Source organism: Lathyrus oleraceus, chromosome 5, assembly GCF_024323335.1.
Source record: "Lathyrus oleraceus cultivar Zhongwan6 chromosome 5, CAAS_Psat_ZW6_1.0, whole genome shotgun sequence".
Taxonomy (NCBI): Eukaryota; Viridiplantae; Streptophyta; class Magnoliopsida; order Fabales; family Fabaceae; genus Lathyrus; species Lathyrus oleraceus.
The window spans coordinates 373844174-373853760 of NC_066583.1; the positions used below are offsets into that span (position 1 = coordinate 373844174).

At 33.7% G+C, this 9587-nt stretch overlaps 2 long non-coding RNA genes across 4 annotated transcripts; one reads left to right on the plus strand and one right to left on the minus strand.

The window, feature by feature from the left end:
- Positions 1–1636: 1636 nt before the first annotated feature.
- On the plus strand, positions 1637–4591 carry LOC127079549 (uncharacterized). The gene is made up of 2 exons (XR_007787933.1): positions 1637–1885; positions 4291–4591. It is a non-coding gene; the product is annotated as an uncharacterized LOC127079549 (long non-coding RNA).
- Positions 4592–5625: 1034 nt separating this feature from the next.
- On the minus strand, positions 5626–8500 carry LOC127084860 (uncharacterized). Of its 3 annotated transcripts, none has more exons than XR_007788811.1 (4): positions 8051–8499; positions 6459–7296; positions 6140–6233; positions 5626–5917 (listed from the first exon to the last, which is right to left on the minus strand). It is a non-coding gene; the product is annotated as an uncharacterized LOC127084860 (long non-coding RNA). The 3 variants fall into 3 exon arrangements; XR_007788810.1 differs by having other exon boundaries at positions 6602–7296; positions 8051–8496; XR_007788809.1 differs by having other exon boundaries at positions 6140–7296; positions 8051–8500.
- Positions 8501–9587: the final 1087 nt, after the last annotated feature.

Below are 9587 nucleotides of genomic sequence, written 5' to 3' on the forward strand. Positions count from 1 at the left end.
CCACAAATTCAATATCAAGCTCGGGACCAGTTTTCATAGCCCCACACAGAGTGACCATAATACAATTAAAAGAACTGGAGACTCAATTAGAGGGTTTGTCAAAGAAATAAGTTAGTAGACCAACTTGTAAGAGATAAGATATTTTCCAAATTGATATATGTAATAGGCACCCTCATATTTGAATAAAGATTTAAGATATACCAAAGACCGTATTCATAACCCGACATGGTCAGTATGAGTCTCATATTTAATTATATTTGTAGCTAATATTGCATGAAACATAAAAAATTATAGCAAAAATCAATATATTTTGGAAAAGTTCAATTCAACTAAAAATCACTCTAACCAAATAATTATATAGTCTTTTGCACGTGGAAGTTACAATGACAAGAAATAGAGTAAAACTAACACACAAGAATTCAAGACAATAAGAAAAGGTGAATAATTCACCAAATTGCTACACAATTTCATGGATTATCGCACGATCCATGAAAACATCAAGAGCGCAAGCCCCTGGAAATATCGCGTCACAATCATATTATATCGTGGGTGATTTGATAAAACATGCATATTTCCTTGAATACGACATGATTTCATACCATCGCGGTAAAAGCCCTACTATATATACCAAGTTCTTGGAAAATCATAAGGGTTTTTATTTTTATATAGAGAGAAGTATTTTTTAATTTGTTCTAAAGCCAAATAGGAGGCTTATCACTATTCAAGCTTAATTATATTTTGTATGATTCATGTAATATTTCTCCAACTCTTATTTCATGTTTAATTGCACTATGATTAGATTACCTCTCATATTTGGTATGTTATGGGTCATATGTAATAACCTTGTACCCTTTTATGCAGTTGTTGTGCTAATGTATTATTCTTTTGTTATTGATCTAATATCTAATCAAAATTTTTTAATGATTAATCACCAATAAATTAGTTTATGGTTTAGCCTGTGAACACAAAAGTGAAATATGCAAAGATTTTGAATTAGGTATTCTAATCGAACTCCATCTATGACTAAGGATGGAACTATGAAATTGATATTTCTATTATTTATATGTTTAACTTTATACTGTAACTTACCAATGCTTCATAAGTTTATGTAAGTTTATAAATATTTAATCACTTAGGACTCAGGGTTAAACAATCTTAGGAATGAGTAATAACAAATAATAATAATGTTAACAAAAAAAAGGTTATAAAAGTTGTGCAAGAAAACACCTAACTTAAACTCATTTGTGACAATATTTTAATCATTAATTTTAAAAATTTTAGTTTTCAGCATTTAAACACTCCTACAAACCAACTAAACATTTATATTCAATAGTAGAATTTTAGTGTAATATCCCGGGTTTTTTTAAATTCTCTAATTCATATCAATTGAGATCAATTGAGTTACTATTTACTATAAAATCATTTGTTGGGATAAATAGAGTAATTAGTGAATTTAAGTTGATTTAATTAATATTATTTGAAATTGGCATTTTATTAATTGGTACATTTTAATAACACTAATAATGAATCATTTACTCTAGTAGAACGAATATTAAGTATTGTACCACTTAATATATTTAATATATATGTTACTAATTTTGTCATTTCTTGTTGAACACACATTTCTATTATCCAATTGTGGCCAATGTTTCCAACCACACAACTTATACCAAGTTTCTCATGTCATGCTACTTGTACCAATCTAATTGCAATGTATCACTAAAAATTAGAAACAAGAAAAAGGAAACATAGAGAGAAAGAGAAGAAACTTGTGGAAAAAAAGAAGAAAAAGGAACTTGAAGAACTTAGAGCTTGGGTTTTCTTCGTCATTTCATCTCATCATTTCTCAACAACTTCTTCATCTCTTTAGCAAGGTGGATTTTAGGTAGAAACTATATGATTATAGAAATTAGGGTTTGTAGAAACATAGGATATAAATTGATGAGTCTTGACATGTTGTTATATTTTCTTTCATTATTCATGTGAAATTGTTATGATTGTTGTTATTGAATATGATTGAGCATTGTTGTTGTTAGAGTGGTGGATTTTAGTGTATTATACCATGAAAATCTTGTATCTTATGGATGGTTGTTGTTAGATGAACTTAGGGATGGTTAGGAATGGATAAAAACATATTTTAGCCTATGTTTTAAAAATCAAATCGAATCGGCCGGTTTAATCGGAAATCGGGGATGAATCTAGTTTGGTCAATCTTTCAAAACCGCTAGTGGATCAAAACCTGAGTAAAATAAAAAAAACCGGATTGAACCGTCCAAAACCATTCGAACCAGAGCCATTTTGAAAAATCGCTCAGTTCAAGAAAATTCATCAAATTGACCATTTTTCATTTTTTTTTTTATAAATTTTAATATGTCAATATCAAAACTTAACATACGCTCCCAATCACAAAAAAAAAATCGTATTTTTTTGAAACCATACAAACTTCTAAGTTTTGTTACTCCATTATAGTTTTTCTTTCAACCACACTCCATCATCATCACGTAGGCTCTTCCAAACATAGTCACAATATCCAACTCAATATTGATTGTCGTTCAAGTCAATATTGTTTGTTGTTGTCAATTAAGATTTATTTATCGTAGTTCAACTCAAATTCATTTTTCTTGTTTAATGAAGTATATTATATTATTTATTTTTTGTATTTTATCTTATTTAATTTAGGTATTCTTAATTATTTGAACTTTATTTTAATTATTACATTTTATTATTTTAATTTTGGTTTGAATTAGTTTAACTTAGTTTATTGTAATTCTTTAACTTGGTCAAATTATTCTTAAATGAATGTTGAAATGAAGTATATAACTATGTTATGTTACTATATCTATTATCGATATTGTTGTATTAGATTTGTAATGAATTTTTGAAATATTTATTTTATTAAGTTGCGAACCTATGATTATGTGTAGCATATTTATGAAATTTAGTTTTATATTATTATTTTATTTAATAAACAGTTCGATCGTAGGTTTAACCGATTGAACCAATTGAACTTTAAATCATAAGTTTCACCGGTTCGATCTCTGGTCCAGTTTTTAAAACATTGGTTTCAGCAGGTATATTTGACAGAACTCACTGTGAGAATCGATTGTCACTGTCTTACAATTAATTGCACATTCACAAAAAAGCTTAAAATCACGTTTCAGGAGCAGTGCAATCAATTTCACTGTGCTGACAATCAATTATTCTTTTCAAAATCAGAAATAGAGAGTTTTGTAACTTGGTGCAATCGATTATGGGTTTTGTACAATCAATCCTAGCCTTTGGTATTTTTGCTAAAATCATGTTTTCTATGGTTCCTAAGCTATCCTAAGGGTCATATAACTTGTCCAATGATATGTGGGCATGGAATTATCATTGATTCAACTATAATTCGTATATGATAGCATGATGAATGTGTTATAACTTAATTGATGTTTTAATGAGATAATATGATTGGAAATTCATAATGATTGGTGAGGAAACCTTAAGAGCAAGACTAAATGAATGAATTAGAAGGATAATTAGGGTATGATGAATGACTTAAATGGAAATTCTTGTACAAAATGATACCTAGGTGTGTGTCATGAACAAGTATTTGCTTAACTAGGAATGATAGACATTGTATGGAACATGTGTTGTTGTTGTGAATGTCATGGTGAATGTGATCACCTTGTAATTGTCGAATATAATCATGTTGTATTTTATCTAATCACGTAGTCGGAAGCAACCCCTTGATTGTTCCGTCCCAAGTTGTAATGCTTATATAAAGTAAGAATTGGGATGTACGCACCGATACTTAAATGACCTGGGTTTGAATCCCAGACGCGGTGGATCTCATGGTGGGTGGAAATCCCATACGGGTAAAAGGCTTAAAATAGGTTTAGAGTCCCATAGGAAGCAACAATTCTTAAGGTGGATATTATCCCTTAGAATATGAAATCCATGCGTATGTCAAAGTATGTGACATGATCTGTGACCCGTGTCGATAACCCTAGAAGTAGGGCTTACCGGGGAAATATACCTATTTACAAGGATCCATGATTCGTGTAAATAACCGTAGACGTATGGCTTGTCGGGGAAATATACCTTGAGATGGATTTTGTTTAGTGATTGTTTTAGTTGTTGAACTCAAGATACATGTTTCCATACATTGCAAGTTGTGTGTACTCAAGTCTTCTCCCCTTTGTGACTTGAGTTAGATTTTGATTAGAACGTTGTAAAGTCGAGTGGACCCATAATATAGGGAATCCACTGGGATTATTATCTCACCCCATGTTGTTGATTATTTTCCAGGTAGTTCTGAGCAGGTGAAGGGTAAGGACAAGATAGCTTGATGTCCTTACTTGTTTGATGTTTTTGATGGCTTTTTCTGATGTGTAGACATCTCTCTTGAGATCATTATATAATGATCTAGTTCCTAGTTTATATTTTTGGGCACACTTGTATATATTGTGCCATGTTTGTATTCATTTTGGGCATGTAATATGTACAATGTTGCCACTAGGCACTTATGTATTTCAGTACCAACATTACAACTATGTATAATAGGTAATTCTATGCATGTATTATATATGGATGTTACATTTAGATTCAATACTAATTGTATTATTCCTGTTAAATACTTAGGGGGTACTCTTCACGATATTACTTTCAATGATCTGGTAGAGTTGTTAGTTTGTCCGTCAATTTTTTGACATTGTTGTCAAGGACTGCAAAATTTTATTGAATGTGATCATTTACTGGTTGCATTTTTTTTCTCTCCAACAAAAAGTTCTTACTTTTTTAGTTTTTCTTTAAAATTTTATTATTATTATAAATTTGTCTAACCTTGCATGTGAGGTGTTGCAAGTACAACAATGAGCATTTAAATTTATTGTCTCCACAGGGACTTATTGTGTTTTAAAGATTGTTTAATAATTTATATGATTTTAAGGATGGTTTGCCAAAGTTTGTTTGTTTTTCAAATTGAAATGACAGAAAGTAAAATGACGGAAAGTAAAATGACCATTCCATTCACCCCTAACATTTCATATGATCATGCATAGCCCAAGCTCATGTCTTGCTTAAGACAAGCTCATATGGCCATTCCAAAGGACTAGTCTATGCTTTACTATTTCATATGATCATTGTATTTCAAGTCCATCTATTGCCATTGTCATGCCAGGGTTGCTTGGTTCATGAATCTTTGCTTAGGCCCTATTTCATGGTACATCTAGGGTTTGTCCATATGTCCATTGGTTCATACAAGTTAATTGTCCATTGATCCATACTATCCTAAGTTGATCCATGCTTTGTACCATCCATCATTCTCATTGGTTTGGTTTTGGTCCATCCATAATTCATGTCTTTGGTATTCATGTTAATGTTTCATTAAAGTCATAGCCTTAATTGCCATCCATGTTCATTCATTCAAGCTCATTTTCCATACCATATTATTCATTCCATACGATTTCTTGGCTAATTCAATTCAAATTCAATTACAAGTCCTGGTCATTGTTCATTTTAATCCATTACAAGGATGTTCATACAATGGTTCATGATTCAAATCCAAGTTCATGGCAAATTCATTTCCATTAAAGACATGTTCATGTACAACTACAAATTCAATCAATTCCATTCAAACAATCATTCAAGAATCCATTTAATCCAATTATATGTAAATTCCATTCATTACAAGCATGAAAGTATCCCAAGTTTTAAAAATTACAAGAAATGACAACTTTGACCAAATATTGACTTTGGTCAACAGTTGACTTGTTGGTCAAGTTTGACCAAAGTCAACCCTAAAATCCTAAAACCCTAATTTCCCAAACCTAGACCTAATCCCATTCTATCTTGTCTTGATTCATCACCAAAGTCCGTGTGTGCTCTCATGATTGCTTCAAATGCAAGTTTCCAATGCATGTTCATGTCCACAAACCTACAAGACCGATAATACAATGTTATAAATTCAAGTAAGAATGATCATTACCAAACATGCCATATCATTTCCAAGCATAAACAATCCATGCACATTAAGACATTATGCCATGTTAATCATTTTATGACAATGCACCGAGCTAGGCAATCCAAACAAGGCCATGCTATGGCTAGAATTCTGCATTACATGACCAAGAACCAAACAAACATGAGAAAACCTCACCTTGCAGGACCTGAACAAAGAAGCATCATCAATACACTAGCCCAACGAGACATTGCAATGCAGACCTACAAGTTTCCTGCACATGGTGATAATCCTGCAATGCATACCACAAGCCAGGTCAGAATTCCTACATTGAAACACACATTCATAAGTCAGTATGCAGTCAAAACATGAACCAAAGTCAGAACATGGCCTTGGTCTCATGCGCACAAACATGAACACATGAAGCAAGTCAAAATTGCAAGGAGTATAAAACAAAAAACATGGTCCTAACCCTACTGCAGAACCCGGTCATAATACAACAACCAATGATACATACATTTACCAAGCCAATAGAAATCATAACATAACAAGGCCTAAACTAGAACTGAACCAATCCACAACCAAACTCATAGTCAAAACCCCATCACTGCATTTCCATACAATAACAACACCTACAGTAGAATAAGTCATGAACAGAACCTGCAACGCAATCCAAACATGAGCCATTACCAAGACTGTACATCAAGACCATCACAAACACAACACGTCACTTGCAGTATAGCCAAAGCCAAACATTGTGGAACCATGTTGCAATGCCACATTAAACCACTTCATTACCATGCCAATAAATCTGTTACAACGGTCAAGAGCAAGCCAAAGAACCACAATGCCAAACCCTGTTATTTCAGGCCATTCACCCAGACAATTCACATTAACTTATGGACATCATTAATGCATTATAATAGTTCATCCAGACATAGCATTGGGTCCCAAACAACTAGCAAAGAAAACCAAGCAAACTTCCAATCAAGTCAATTCAATGCCACAAGCCTAACATGTCAATTCCAAAACAATGCAACATGGTAGCTTACATCATACTTGTACAACCAGTAGTCAGTACCAATCCACACGAGTATACCAGCAGGGTATCCAAGTCATGTAACCAAATCCAACAGCCATGAATAGGCTATGAGCTGTAGTACATCATGAAGCAAGGCATAACATCAGGCCAAGCTAAAACTCAACACCAAATTAGTGCAATGATCCTACACCAATATTCAAACCATACAATCCCCACAAGGATCTTACAGTGTAGCCATTCTACCATATGAGATCAGGCAAGACAAACCTTCATCAGGGCAGTCTAAACACAAGCCAGTTTGCAGCAATATAACCTGCAACAAAATCCAGAACATGAGCCATACATTTGTAGCATACCATGTAATTGAGCATGCATCACATCATAGAAGACTATGTATTTAACCAATTCATAAGTTAACATCAAGCCTAACATATAACCTGTAAATAGCTATAACTGAAACTAATTCCACATCCTTCACTTAACCTAACAAAATCTAACTGAAACCTATCTAACTTAACCTAGGGAACCGAAAAACTACATAACAGAATATAAATTATTTTCCCGCTAATTAACTTGGGATCCACACAATTCAGTTACCATTCAAATAACAGAATAATCAACAAGTTGCATTGAATTCCACAATCCCTAACAAACTCTAACCAACTCCTAACAAAATTCCATAACTAAATCCTAACAGAATTTTCTCAATCCCAATACTAACTACCTATAAATGGATCCAATCATTTCATTCTGTGTTGGTTAATCATTCATCATCCAAACTCTCCCTTATTCTCTCACTCTCAACCATCAACATCACTTTTCAATCTCCATTCATTCATCATTCCCTTTCCCCTCTCTAAAAAGCTCTTTTTTCTCCATTGTTGCTCATAGCTTCACATTGAAGCTCTAAAACAACAAGAGCTAAAACTCATACCTTCATGCTCATCACTCACTCCATATCTCACTCGATCCTGACTCGACATCAACAACTCAGTAGAAGCTCCAAAGAAGAAAGGAGAAGAGTAATTTTCAAGAAGGATCAAGAGAAAGGAAATCAGAACAATTACCTGGAAATAGGAATTCACCATTGTTCATCGTCATCCTCATCTTCATCTCCGGCCAGGTAGGAATCGACCTTTTTATTCCTTCAACTTCTTGTTGCTGACATGTAGAGCTTAAGGAGGCGGTTTAAAGCCCCAACCCCGGGTATTTCGAATCTGCAGGATTAGGATTTAATTTAGGGATTGATTATTAGGGCTCTTGATTATTTCACTTTGGTTATGAACCTAGGATAGAATTTAGATGAATTGAAGGGTGGATTCGTGATCAGGAGGTTGAGATGTGGCCGCTGGTGTGTGAAATTCTTGTTTCTGGTGGCCACTGCCGCCAGAAGCGATTTCCGACACGGTGGTCCACGGTGGTGGCGTTTGAAATGTTGACCTGAGCTGAGTTTGAGTGTGGCCCGTGTTTCTTATTTTAAATTCAATTTTAGCATCCAATCAAGAACCCCCACGTGTGCCATTCACTTGTTGCTTGCTGACTCATAATTTCCCATGTGTTCAAACTTTTGTTTCCCTTGACCAAGTGCTGATGGGCTCAGCAGGTTGAGCCCTAACACTAATCTCTTGGCCATCACCCATGTTTTCATTTCACACCCCCTTTCTTGAAGGCAAGTCTCAATGGGCCTAGCAAACAGAGACCATGCACCCATTACCTGCCTATACCCCAATTCCAGAATATGCACCTTCTGGCCCATTGTTTTTATTTATTTGACTATTTCTTGCAATTTTCTTATAATATTTCATGCCATTTTAATTGTGGGTTTAATTGTTGATTGTTTAGGATCGATAATAAAATCCATTTAATTTTTCATTTGTTCATTTAGGAATTTAATTAGATTTATATTAGATAGATTTAGATTTTAATTTGTTTATTGACCATGAAAAAATGCCTAAAAAATAATATTGATTAACCATGGGATTTTTGGTTTGTGTGATCACTAATATTTTTCCATGTTAATTCAATTAATATGTCATTTTAGGAGCGAGATTGATAAATTCCATGTTCATGTTCATGTCTTGATTTTAATCCTATTTTTATTGTTCATTCTTTGATTGTGATTATTAGATCCAAATTGAAAATTACATTTCAATTAGATATGATGTGCTAACTGTAACACCTCAAAATTTGCCCTCCTCTCTTGGGGCTAGCATAACATATTGCATGTCATTTATAGGTCATTAGGCATTGCATGGTGCATATCATGTGGTTACATTGTGCAAATCATCCTCCTAAGTCTTGATCAGAAGATGAAGAGTTCATGATGCAAGCTAGGGTTTCATTGGACTGGATCATTAACTGTCTGAGGGTGGTGGTCCAAATTAGGGTTTCATGGTTCTCAAGGAGATTGGTCTACATCTTGGTTGCAATGACACATCATCATCATCATGATTTTGAGATCATCCAAGAAGATTCAAGTGTTTGATCAAGATACCTTGGGATTAGGGTTTTGACCACTGGTCAACCCTAATCAGTTGCATTGGGCCAATCAGGGCTTGGCAAGGAGATGGGGTCTATAGTGGATATGGGGATCATTATGTGATT